The sequence below is a fragment of the Vicia villosa genome, unplaced genomic scaffold, assembly GCF_029867415.1.
Source record: "Vicia villosa cultivar HV-30 ecotype Madison, WI unplaced genomic scaffold, Vvil1.0 ctg.001216F_1_1, whole genome shotgun sequence".
Taxonomy (NCBI): Eukaryota; Viridiplantae; Streptophyta; class Magnoliopsida; order Fabales; family Fabaceae; genus Vicia; species Vicia villosa.
In genome coordinates, this window is record NW_026705538.1 from 416,412 (window position 1) to 431,150 (window position 14,739).

A 14,739-nucleotide genomic window follows, 5' to 3' on the forward strand; every position below is an offset into this window, starting at 1 on the left:
TGAGTCTGGATGATCTTCTGACAGATGGTTCTTCAGAAATGCTTAGATCCTCCAGGGAAGCTGATACTTGATCTTCAGATTCTTTGCTTCTGAGAAGCTCTGCTTCTGATGCGTTGCTTCTTGGCTCAACAACTTCTGATAAGTCAATATCATAACCTGCAAAATTATCAACCTGCTTTGGTTTTTCAGAACCAAGCTTATCATCAAACCTGATATTGATTGATTCTTCTACAACCAATGTTTCAGTATTGTATACTCTGTAGCCTTTTGAGCGTTCAGAATATCCAAGAAGAAAACATTTTTGTGCTTTGGAATCAAACTTACCAAGATGATCTTTAGTGTTCAGAATAAAACATACACATCCAAAAGGATGGAAATATGAAATGTTGGGCTTTTTATTCTTCCACAATTCATAGGGAGTCTTATTTAGAATAGGTCTGATAGAGATTCTATTCTGAATATAGCATGCAGTGTTTATTGCTTCTGCCCAGAAATGTTTAGCCATATTGGTTTCATTGATCATGGTTCTGGCCATTTCTTGCAGAGTCCTATTCTTTCGCTCTACAACTCCATTTTGCTGTGGAGTTCTAGGACAAGAGAAATCATGGGCAATACCATTTTCTTTGAAGAACTCTTCAAAGGATCTGTTCTCAAATTCACCACCATGATCACTTCTGACCTTTATGATTTTACACTCTTTTTCAGATTGAATCTGAATGCAGAAATCAAAGAACACTGAATGAGTCTCATCCTTGTGTTTCAAGAATTTTACCCACGTCCAGCGGCTATAATCATCTACGATGACTAATCCATATTTCTTTCCTCTGACAGATGCTGTTTTGACTGGTCCAAACAGATCAATGTGCAAGAGTTCTAATGGCCTTGAGGTAGAAACAACATTCTTAGACTTGAATGCAGGTTTGGAGAACTTGCCCTTCTGACATGCTTCACAAAGAGCATCTGATTGGAATTTCAGATTAGGGAGTCCTCTGACCAGATTCAGTTTGTTAATCTGAGAAATCTTTCTCAAACTAGCATGACCTAATCTTCTGTGCCAGACCCACTGCTCTTCAGAAACAGACATAAGACAAGTCACCTTCTGACTCATAAGATCTTGCAGATCTGTCTTATAAATGTTGTTCTTCCTCTTGCCTGTAAATAGGATTGAGCCATCCTTCTGATTTACAGCCTTGCAAGACTCTTGATTAAAGATTATATCATAACCATTGTCACTTAATTGACTGATAGATAAGAGGTTATGTGTTAATCCTTCTACAAGAAGTACATTAGAGATGGAAGGAGAGTTACCAGACTTTATAGTTCCAGAGCCAATTATCTTGCCCTTCTGATCTCCTCCGAACTTGACTTCTCCTCCAGACTTAAGCACCAGGTCTTGGAACATATACCTTCTTCCTGTCATGTGTCGTGAGCATCCAGAGTCCAGGTACCATGACATGTTGTGCTTTGTCCTTCTTGCAGCCAAGGATATCTGCAACAGGAATAATCTTATCCTTAGGTACCCACATTTTCTTGGGTCCTTTCTTGTTAGATTTTCTCAAGTTCTGATTGAACTTGGGTTTAACATTATAAGCAATAGGAGAAACAGCATGATAATTTTTAATATGAGTTTCATGATATTTCCTAGGTTGTGTCACATGCTTCTTGGTGTGTGTTATGTGAAAACTTTGTGCATGTGAAGTGTGCCTAATATCATGAGAGTGGCCATACTTGAACTGATCATACAATGGCTTGTATGTGATTTTCATTTCATCAACAGGTTCAAGTTTGTATGGGGTTTCACCCTCATAACCAATGCCAACTCTTTTGTTTCCAGACACAGCATATATCATAGAAGCTAGCTGACTTCTGCCAATACTTCTAGATAAGAACTTCCTGAAACTTAAATCATATTCTTTCAGAATATGGTTTAGACTGGGAGTGGATTTTTCTGAATTAGAAGGAGATCCAACATCATTGGATAATTTTAAAAGTTTATCTTTCAATTCAGAATTTTCCAATTCAAGCCTCTTTGTTTCAAATTCAAATAGCTTTTTCAGCTTTTTGTATTTAATACAAATCTGAGACTTGGATTCCAGAAGTTCAGTTAATCCGGAAACTAACTCATCTCTAGTAAGTTCAGAAAATACCTCTTCAGAATCTGATTCTGATGTAGATTCTGATCCGTCATCTTCTGTCGCCATCAGCGCACAGTTAGCCTGCTCATCTTCTGATTCATCTTCTGACTCATCCCAGGTTGCCATAAGACTTTTCTTCTTATGAGACTTTTTCTTGGGACTTTCCTTCTGAAGATTTGGACATTCATTCTTGTAGTGTCCAGGCTCATTGCATTCATAGCACATGACTTTCTTCTTGTCAAATCTTCTGTCATCAGAAGATTCTCCACGTTCAAATTTCTTTGAACTTCTGAAGCCTTTGAACTTCCTTTGCTTGGTCTTCCAGAGTTGATTTAGCCTTCTGGAGATCAGGGACAGTTCATCTTCTTCTTCAGATTCTGATTCTTCAGGATCTTCTTCTTTGGCCTGAAAAGCGTTAGTGCATTTCTTGATATTTGATTTTAATGCAATAGACTTACCTTTCTTTTGAGGCTCATTTGCGTCCAGCTCAATCTCATGACTTCTCAAGGCACTGATAAGCTCTTCCAGAGAAACTTCATTCAGATTCTTCGCAATCTTGAATGCAGTCACCATAGGACCCCATCTTCTGGGTAAGCTTCTGATGATCTTCTTCACATGATCAGCCTTGGTGTATCCTTTGTCAAGAACTCTCAATCCAGCAGTAAGAGTTTGAAATCTTGAAAACATTTTTTCAATGTCTTCATCATCCTCCATCTTGAAGGCTTCATACTTCTGGATTAACGCTAGAGCTTTGGTCTCCTTGACTTGAGCGTTTCCTTCATGAGTCATTTTCAAGGACTCATATATATCATAGGCCGTTTCCCTGTTAGATATCTTCTCATACTCAGCATGAGAGATAGCATTCAGCAAAACAGTTCTGCATTTATGATGATTCCTGAAAAGCTTCTTTTGATCATCATTCATTTCTTGCCTTGACAGCTTTGCGCCACTGGCATTTACTGGATGTTTGTAACCATCCATTAGAAGATCCCATAGATCACCATCTAGACCCAGAAAGTAACTTTCCAGTTTATCTTTCCAGTATTCAAAGTTTTCACCATCAAATACCGGCGGTCTAGTATAACCATTGTTACCGTTGTATTGCTCAGCAGAGCCAGATGTAGATGCAGGTGTAGGTGTAGTCCTTTCACTTTCATCAACCATCTTTTAAATGAAGCGTTTTTCTCTTCCTGAATCTTTTCTAAACACGGTTAAGTGCTTGCACCTTAGAACCGGCGCTCTGATGCCAATTGAAGGATAGAAAAACACTTAGAAAGGGGGGGGATTGAATAAGTGTGACTTTAAAATCTTGGGCGATAAAAATAAATTGCACAATTATTTTTATCCTGGTTCGCTGTTAACGAAGCTACTCCAGTCCACCCCCGCAGAGATGATTTACCTCAACAGAGGATTTAATCCACTAATCGCACGGATTACAATGGTTTTCCACTTAGTCCGCAACTAAGTCTTCCAGAGTCTTCTGATCACACACTGATCACTCCAGGAACAACTGCTTAGTTCACTCCTAAGACTTTTCTAGAGTCTACTGATCAACACGATCACTCTAGGCTTAGTTCACTCCTAAGACTTTCTGCTCAGCCAACTGCCAAGACTTCCTCTAGAGTATTCTGATCAACCTGATCACTCTAGTTACAAACTGCTCAGCCAACTGCCAAGACTTCCTAGAGTATACTGATCACACGATCACTCTAGTTCCTTACAACTTAATGTAATCAATTCAAGAGTTTACAAATGCTTCTTAAAAGCTATAATCACAACTGTGATATTTCTCTTAACGTTTAAGCTTAATCTCACTAATATATTACAACAGCAATGTAGTGAGTTGATGAAGATGAAGATTCTGAGTTTTGATTTGAACAGAGTTTCAGCAAGTTAATTTGAATTGTATTGGTGCGAAATCGTTAACCTTGCTTCTCATCAGAACTTCATATTTATAGGCGTTGAGAAGATGACCGTTGAATGCATTTAATGCTTTGCGTGTTCCGTACAGCATCGCATTTAATGTTATACGCTTTTGTCAACTACCTCGAGCCTTGTTCACGCTGTGTCTACTGACGTAGCCTTTAGTAGCTTTTAACGTTCCTTTTGTCAGTCAGCGTAGTCTGCCACGTGTACTTCCTTCTGATCTGATGTTTGTGAATACGACGTTTGAATATCATCAGAGTCAAACAGCTTGGTGCATAGCATCTTCTGATCTTCTGACCTTGAAGTGCTTCTGAGCGTGATACCATCTTCTGATCTTCAGTGCTTCTGATCTCATGTTCTTCTGATGCTTCCATAGACCCATGTTCTGATTCTGCTTCGACCATCTTCTGATGTCTTGCCAGACCATGTTCTGATGTTGCATGCTGAACCATTTGAGATACAACTTCTGAGCGCTGAATTATGCGTACTCTTTATATATTTCCTGAAAGGGAAATTGCATTGGATTAGAGTACCATATTATCTTAAGCAAAATTCATATTATTGTTATCATCAAAACTAAGATAATTGATAAGAACAAATCTTGTTCTAACATCCCTTTCCTCTGGAAACAATAAAGTTCAGTGGCGACTCTTACTTTGTGAGTCGCCAAGACATTGCATCTTGTGCATACGTATTCCCTCGTGCAATGGGAAAGTCAGAGCTGTTAGAACAAGATTTGTTCTGATCAATTATCTTAGTTTTGATGATAACAATAATATGAATTTTGCTTAAGATAATATGGTACTCTAATCCAATGCAATTTCCCTTTCAGGAAATATATAAAGAGTACGCATAATTCAGCGCTCAGAAGCTTTGTCTCAAGGGTTCAGCATGCAACATCAGAACATGGTCTGGCAAGACATCAGAAGATGGTCGAAGCAGAATCAGAACATGGGTCTATGGAAGCATCAGAAGAACATGAGATCAGAAGCACTGAAGCTCAGAAGATGGTATCACGCTCAGAAGCACTTCAAGGTCAGAAGATCAGAAGATGCTATGCACCAAGCTGTTTGACTCTGATGATATTCAAACGTTGTATTCACAAACATCAGATCAGAAGAAAGTACAAGTGGCAAGCTACGCTGACTGACAAAAGGAACGTTAAAAGCTATTAAAGGCTACGTCAGTAGACACAGCGTGAACAAGGCTCGAGGTAGTTGACAAAAGCGTATAACATTAAATGCGATGGTGTACGGAACACGCAAAGCATTAAATGCATTCAACGGTCATCTTCTCCAACGCCTATAAATATGAAGTTCTGATGAGAAGCAAGGTTAACGATTCTGCACCAAAACAACTTATATCAAACTTGCTGAAACGCTGTTCAAATCAAAACTCAGAATCTTCATCTTCATCAAAGCTCACTACATTGCTTTTGTAATATTTTAGTGAGATTAAGCTTAAACGATTAAGAGAAATATCACAGTTGTGATTATCGCTTGTAAGAAGCATTTGTAAACTCTTAGAATTGATTACATTAAGTTGTAAGGAACTAGAGTGATCGTGTGGATCAGAATACTCTAGGAAGTCTTAGGAGTGAATTAAGCAAGTTGTAACTAGAGTGATCGTGTTGATCAGTAGACTCTAGAAAAGTCTTAGAGGGTATCTAAGCAGTTGTTCCTGGAGTGATCAGTGTGTGATCAGAAGACTCTGGAAGACTTAGTTGCTGACTAAGTGGAAAACCATTGTAATCCGTGCGATTAGTGGATTAAATCCTCAGTTGAGGTAAATCATCTCTGCGGGGGTGGACTGGAGTAGTTTAGTTAACAACGAACCAGGATAAAAATAACTGTGCAATTTATTTTTATCTGTCAAGTTTTTAAAGCTACACTTATTCAAACCCCCCCTTTCTAAGTGTTTTTCTATCCTTCAATTGGCATCAGAGCGCCGGTTCTAAGGTGCAAGCACTTAACCGTGTTTAGAAAAGATTCAGGAAGAGAAAAACGCTTCAGTAAAAGATGGTTGATGAAAGTGAAAAGACTACACCTACACCTGCATCTACATCTGGCTCTGCTGAGCAATACAACGGTAACAATGGTTATACTAGACCGCCGGTATTTGATGGTGAAAACTTTGAATACTGGAAAGATAAACTGGAAAGTTACTTTTTGGGTCTAGATGGTGATCTATGGGATCTTCTGATGGATGGTTACAAACATCCTGTAAATGCCAGAGGCGTAAAGCTGACAAGGCAAGAAATGGATGATGATCAGAAAAAGCTTTTCAGGAATCATCATAAATGCAGAACTGTTTTGCTGAATGCTATCTCTCATGCTGAGTATGAGAAGATATCTAACAGGGAAACGGCCTATGACATATATGAGTCCTTGAAAATGACTCATGAAGGAAATGCTCAAGTCAAGGAGACTAAAGCTCTTGCTTAAATCCAGAAGTATGAAGCCTTCAAGATGGAGGATGATGAAGACATTGAAAAGATGTTTTCAAGATTTCAAACTCTTACTGCTGGATTGAGAGTTCTTGACAAGGGATACACCAAGGCTGATCATGTAAAGAAGATCATCAGAAGCTTACCCAGAAGATGGGGTCCTATGGTGACTGCATTCAAGATTGCAAAGAATCTGAATGAAGTTTCTCTGGAAGAGCTCATCAGTGCCTTGAGAAGTCATGAAATAGAGCTGGACGCAAATGAGCCTCAAAAGAAAGGTAAGTCTATTGCATTAAAATCTAATATCAAGAAATGCACTAACGCTTTTCAGGCTAGAGAAGAAGATCCTGAAGAATCAGAATCTGAAGAAGAAGATGAACTGTCCCTGATCTCCAGAAGGCTAAATCAACTCTGGAAGACCAAGCAAAGGAAGTTCAGAGGCTTCAGAAGTTCAAAGAAATTTGAACGTGGAGAATCTTCCGATGACAGAAGATTTGACAAGAAGAAGGTCATGTGCTATGAATGCAATGAGCCTGGACACTACAAGAATGAATGTCCAAATCTTCAGAAGGAAAATCCCAAGAAGAAGTTTCATAAGAAGAAAAGTCTTATGGCAACCTGGGATGAGTCAGAAGATGATTCAGACTCTGAAGATGAGCAGGCCAATTGTGCGCTGATGGCGATAGAAGATGACGGATCAGAATCTACATCAGAATCAGATTCTGAAGAGGTATTTTCTGAACTTACTAGAGATGAGTTAGTTTCCGGTCTAACTGAACTACTGGAACTCAAGTCTCAGATTAGTCTCAAATACAAAAAGCTGAAAAAGCAATTTGAATTTGAAACAAAGAAGCTTGAGTTGGAAAATTCTGAATTAAAAGAAAAACTTTTAAATTTATCCAATTATGTTGGATCTCCTTCTGATTCAGAAAAATCCACTCTTAGTCTAAACCATATTCTGAAAGAATATGATTTAAGTTTCAGGAAGTTCTTGTCTAGAAGTATTGGCAGAAGTCAGCTAGCTTCTATGATATATGCTGTGTCTGGAAACAAAAGAGTAGGAATTGGTTTTGAGGGTGAAACCCCATACAAACTTGAACCTGTTGATGAAATGAAATTAACATACAAGCCATTGTATGATCAGTTCAAGTATGGCCACTCCCATGATATTAGGCACACTTCACATGCTCAAAGTTTTCACTTAACACACACCAAAAAGCATGTGACACAACCTAGGAAATATCATGGAACTCACATTAAAAATTATCATGCTGTTCCTCCTTCTGCGTACAATGTTAAACCTAAGTTCAATCAGAACTTGAGGAGAACTAACAAGAAAGGACCCAAGAAAATGTGGGTACCAAAGAAAAAGACTATTTCTTTTGCAGATTCTCTTGGTGACAAAGAAGATAAAAGTCAACATGACATGTCTCCTGAACTCAAGTTGATCTCAACACTTGAAGGGAAGAAAGATTATCTTCCAAGTTCTGGTTCTTAAATCTGTTGAAGAAACTATGTTCGTAGGAAATCAGAAAAGAAGTTTATTAGTCTTGGAACCATCTGTATTGTTTGTCTCTAAAGCATTGATGCTTCTTTCTTGATTATTCTGAATGCTCTAAATGCTACAGAATATACAACATTGAAACATTGATTGTGGACAAATCAATAAACATCTGTTTTGATGATAAACTTGTTTCTGATGAAACAAAGAGCTTAAGAATTTCTGCAGATACAGTTTTGTCTTATCAGAAGCTGCAGAACAAAGAAGTGAACCTCCAGAAGCTGTGTATATCAGAAGTAATGGATCAGAAGATCATTCAGATTTATATCAGCACACTTCAGAAGGAGTGTTTTCAAAAGAGAAAGTTGATCAGATCAGAAGCAGTGATCAGAATCTGAAGGCGTAAAGTCTATTCTGAAATTTACAGCTGTCATCTATTATCTGATGGTGAACACGTGTCTGTACGGTTAGTAGAAAGCGTGCAGTTGAAAAGACGCCGACCTAGGTAACTGTATTAAATCATTTCATTTACTGTGTTCTCTCTCCTAATGTCATTTCTCATTAAATGCATAATGATTTTGTTTTAAATCTTTTAAATAACCCGCTTCATCTTCATTCCCTCTTTTTTCTCTCTTTCTCTCTATTTTGTGCATTCACTTCGTTGCATCTCTCTTCAAACCCTAGTTCTCTGATTTGATCTCAAAGCATTATCATCATGAACACTTCCTCTTGTTCATCTTCCTCAAAAGAAAGACCGACTTCTTCACAAATCTGTCTACGAAGTTATAAAGATGCTCCTTTGAAAACTTGCTTGATACCCACGAAGGACTTGGAGGTTTTATGTGAAACTGCTGTGGACATCAACAACCTTAAAGCTAATGGCTTTCAGTGTGATGCAAGAATCTTTGAGCAAGGATGGTCTAATTATCTTGATAGATTGGTTGGTCCAATTTATCCTGAACTTGTGAAGGATTTTTGGGTACACGCAACGGTTACACCAACTGCCATCATTTCATTTGTGCTAGGGCATGAAGTGGTTATCACTGAGAAGCTCATCAGGAAGCTGTACAATCTGGATGATGAAGAAGGTTGGTCTGGTCTTCAACCCAATACAGTTGACTGGACTCCAGTTGAAAAACTAATCTCTACGGTTTTTGGAATTGATTCTCATAACACAGGCACCTTAAGGCCTTTCTATAAAGTATGGGCTGAGATTATTCTGGGTTCTCTTCACCATAGAAAAAGGATGCTCTTCTCCTCCTACATCAGTCCGACTCACAAGTACACTCTTTTCTGCATTGGCAAAAAGATAGAGATCAACATCTCTCATATTCTGTTTGAGAATCTGAAAACATCTATTTTTGAATCAAGAGAAGATGAAAGGGCGAAGTACCCTCATATTCCAAGAACAACCATTCCTTTCGGAAGAATGATTTCAGACATTCTGATTGAAAGCAAAGTTGTGGACTCTATCAGAAATCGCAATGCATCGCACTCTCTTGGAGTAATTCAAGGTCCCATCTTCAATGGTGTTGATTTGTTCAGATTGGAACTCATTAAGAATGTACCTTTCGTGTGCACAAGCTTTCCTGACATTCTGTCAAGAAGAATTGCTGTTGAAGGATTCATCTCCTTGTTTCATAAAGAACTTGATCATGTTATCAAGCTTTACATGGAAGATTGTGTTAGGAAGCAATCAGACGTTGATCCTGCTTGGATCCGTGGCAGAGTACTCCCATCCAAAGATGATATTCTGAAGAAGGATAAGAAGGAACGACAGGCAAGGCTAAAAAGAAAAGCACAAGAAGATGAGGCTGAGAGAGCCAAGAAGTTGAGGGTCACCTATGATCCTGACAAGGTGGACTCTAAAGAACGAAGAGATAAAAGGATCAGAGATTCCTTTCGCAGAACCAGATCTTCTTCTTCTTCTGTACAATTCTCCAGAAAGGTCTTTACTCCACCTCCTTCCGTCCCTAAACCATCTTTCCAATCACCTCCATCTGAACCAAAAGTAAACTTCACCTTACCAAATCCTTCTCCATCATCTTTCTCCTCTCCCATTCTAAACCCCACACCTTTAAGTATTCTTCCCCCAACTCCTTCTGATAAATCTCTCTCACCAATTCCCTTTACAAACACTCCATCCTCGTCTCAATCTATCATTTCTGATATTCCATCCTCATCAATCATTCTCTCAGATATCCCTTCTTCCTCATCCACCGTACCTCCAACTTCTATATCCCATCCCTTACCTACAGAAAAATCCGAACCTTACTGTCTTCTCTATCCTGACTACAAATTCACCTTCAATCCGCCTGAACCTGAACCCTATACCTACCTGGAACTTTTCAGACTTGAGGTGATTAGCAGTCTAGACCTTCTGAAGGATGCATTCCTAAATGGTCTGGATGATGTTTCTACAAGAAATCTCTGGAGAAGATTTCGCAAGGATTTTCAAGTAGAAGCAATGGGAGTACAGAAAAGACTAGTGGCTGCTGCCCCTGGTTACCCTGGTTACCTTCTGGAGGAAGATAATGGTATATACTACCATCCTCTCAGAAATTGTGTTGCTGCGGAAGAGAAGCCCTTCTTGGATGAGATGGAACAATTAAGACTCGCTGCTGCATTGGAAGCAAATCCTTGCAGGGAGATTGTGGTTTGGATACCTCAATATCCTGTTCTGCTCGGAGATTTCAAGACTCTCTTTGACTATCTGAGGGAAAACCCGTCTGAGAAAGATCCAAACTTGGTCATTCCAGAAGTTGTTGACCCACCAGTAGTTGAAGGTCCTTCTGCTCCAAGGAATCTAGCTGCCATTCTTCAGGCACTTGAGAATGGAGACTCGGAAATTCCTGCTGCAGAATATGGAGATGCTTCTATGCAAGAAGCAGATGCTGAAGATCATGTTGCCAAAACTGTTCCTGTTGAGGAAATCCCTGCAAATAATCTATCTATGGAAGCTGCAGATCAACATGCCATTCCTGTGGTTGAAAGCGGTGAAGCTTCTTCTGGTGAATCTTCTCGTCTTGCAAGGACTCTAGAAGAAATTCAGAAGAGACAGGATGAGCAAAGCTCACTCAATGATCAGTATAGTGCTTTCATGGTGAGGCAAGAAGGACACAACAATATGGTTCAAGAGATGCTGACCAAGATCTTGTCAAGACTAGGGCCATCTTAGATTGAGTCTGTGTTGTTTCTTTCCTTTCGTTGCATCTATCTTTGTGCATCTGATCTTTCTTATCTTCATGTACTTCTGTACCTGCTGTTTGCACTTCAATGAAATCGTCTTCTTTCTCCGTGTGTTTCATTTTATTTGTCGTTTTATGCATCTGAATCTTTTGAAATATTCTTTTTGATGTTATGACAAAAAGGGGGAGAAAGATAAATGATAAATGATTTGATTTAATCAGTTGCTCTTACTAACAAGAACTGCAAGTTCTATACGGTTTAAGTGTTTTGCAGGTATACTGAAGAGAATCTTCAAAGCAAACACAAGAAGCAAAACCATGGAAACTGAAGCAAGCCGAGTGCTGTCAAGCTTCAGAAATCAGAAGCAAGAAAGAAAAATGAATCAGAAGCACTCATAATAGAATTTGATCTATATTTGTCTACTTGATTTGACAAAATTCTATTTGCTCTGATATATTATTTGCTCTGATACATATAATGTTATGGCTCTGATACATATAATGTGTTCTAACATACATTTTATGTTCTAACTCGTTCATGCTGACTTTTGTCGTTTAGTTTTTGTTCTGTAACATTTCAGGATGTAGAGATGCTCAGATGATGCTCTGGTACATTCAACAATGTTCTGCTACAAATCTAGCATGAAGTGATGTTGGTAGAAATTCAAAGCTCTGAAGCTATCCGGGGGAAGCAGAAATCAGAAGCTGCGAATGTTCTAAAGATCCAGAAAACTCAAGTTCTGAAGCTGTCCTGAATGGAAGCAGAAATCAGAAGCTGTGAATGTTCAGAAGATCAAAGAAATTCAAGTTCTGAAGCTGTCCTGAATGGAAGCAGAAATCAGAAGCTGTGAATGTTCAGAAGATCAAAGAAATTCAAGTTCTGAAGCTGTCCTAGATGGAAGCAGGAATCAGAAGCTGTGAGTGTTCTAAGGATCTAAGGAAATTCTAGTTCTGAAGCTGTCCTATGGAAGCAGAAGTCAGAAGCTATGAATTCTCTGAAGACAAGAAGCTTATATGATCGTCTCTACCGAAATAATCAGGGAAGTCTTTTATTAAAGTTCTTCGAGTATTTATTTCAGGGGGAGATTATTTATCTCAGGGGGAGATTGTTAATCTCAGGGGGAGACATATTCATATGCTTATGCTATAGCTGTGTAATTTGTCTTTTGCCGTCTATTCTTTCTGATCGCAAACTCATATCATTTATATATGTTTTTATCATCATCAAAAAGGGGGAGATTGTTAGAACAAGATTTGTTCTGATCAATTATCTTAGTTTTGATGATAACAATAATATGAATTTTGCTTAAGATAATATGGTACTCTAATCCAATGCAATTTCCCTTTCAGGAAATATATAAAGAGTACGCATAATTCAGCGCTCAGAAGCTTTGTCTCAAGGGTTCAGCATGCAACATCAGAACATGGTCTGGCAAGACATCAGAAGATGGTCGAAGCAGAATCAGAACATGGGTCTATGGAAGCATCAGAAGAACATGAGATCAGAAGCACTGAAGCTCAGAAGATGGTATCACGCTCAGAAGCACTTCAAGGTCAGAAGATCAGAAGATGCTATGCACCAAGCTGTTTGACTCTGATGATATTCAAACGTTGTATTCACAAACATCAGATCAGAAGAAAGTACAAGTGGCAAGCTACGCTGACTGACAAAAGGAACGTTAAAAGCTATTAAAGGCTACGTCAGTAGACACAGCGTGAACAAGGCTCGAGGTAGTTGACAAAAGCGTATAACATTAAATGCGATGGTGTACGGAACACGCAAAGCATTAAATGCATTCAACGGTCATCTTCTCCAACGCCTATAAATATGAAGTTCTGATGAGAAGCAAGGTTAACGATTCTGCACCAAAACAACTTATATCAAACTTGCTGAAACGCTGTTCAAATCAAAACTCAGAATCTTCATCTTCATCAAAGCTCACTACATTGCTTTTGTAATATTTTAGTGAGATTAAGCTTAAACGATTAAGAGAAATATCACAGTTGTGATTATCGCTTGTAAGAAGCATTTGTAAACTCTTAGAATTGATTACATTAAGTTGTAAGGAACTAGAGTGATCGTGTGGATCAGAATACTCTAGGAAGTCTTAGGAGTGAACTAAGCAAGTTGTAACTAGAGTGATCGTGTTGATCAGTAGACTCTAGAAAAGTCTTAGAGGGTATCTAAGCAGTTGTTCCTGGAGTGATCAGTGTGTGATCAGAAGACTCTGGAAGACTTAGTTGCTGACTAAGTGGAAAACCATTGTAATCCGTGCGATTAGTGGATTAAATCCTCAGTTGAGGTAAATCATCTCTGCGGGGGTGGACTGGAGTAGTTTAGTTAACAACGAACCAGGATAAAAATAACTGTGCAATTTATTTTTATCTGTCAAGTTTTTAAAGCTACACTTATTCAAACCCCCCCTTTCTAAGTGTTTTTCTATCCTTCAAGAGCATCGTAGTTCGGGGTAGAAAGATCTTTTTGTGGGTTGATTGATTTTATTTATGAAAAGGGGGCTAATCGCACAGGCGAAAAATACTTGTTTGAAATGGGTGCTTGCACTTGGACAAGATTTACGCTTGGGCAAAGACGAGCTCCGCGCTTGGGTAGAAAATGAAGTGATGAGTTTGAATTGTTTTTAGAGATTTTATGAAAAGGTGATACAAATCGAGTATTAAGGGGTCTTTAATGGAATCCAAGCATTCAAACAAAGACTTAACGACCATCACCTAAATGATTTAGAATAACTTGCACAAGTACATACAAACCCTTCTTGATTCATCCATTATAGACTAAAGTCGATTTGATTACCTAAGGTATTTTTAAAGTTTTTTTATTATGAAAAAGGAAGTTGAAAAAAGGCACTTGGTGTTGACCAAAGTTTTAGGGATGGCAAACAGACCCAAACCCGCGGGGCCCACCCGCACCCGAACCCGAGTCAACGGGTGAAAACCCGAGTTGACTGGGTTTGGGTTTGGGTGCCACCCGATATTTCGGGTGTGGGTTTGGGTAGTGTGAAACCCGCGCCCGAAACCCGAAATCACACCCGAATATATATATATATATATATATATATATATATATATATATATATATATATATATATATATATATATATATATATATATATATATATATATATATATATATATATATATATATATATATATATATATATATATATATATATATATATATATTATATATATATATTATATATTATATAATATATATATATATATATATATATATATATATATATATATATATATATATATATATATTATATATTTATATATATATATATATATATATATATATATATATATATATTTTATGTATTTTGTTGTGGGTTTGGATTTGGGTGAAAAAACCCGAACCCAACGGGTGTGGGCGTGGGTGTTATTTTGTCACCCGAATAGCTTTTGGGTTTGGGTTCGGGTTCGGGTTCGGGTGGTAATTTCGGGTGCGGGTTTGGGTAGTATAAAACCCGCACCCGCGGGCACCCGTTGCCATCCCTACAAAGTTTATTATGATATTGT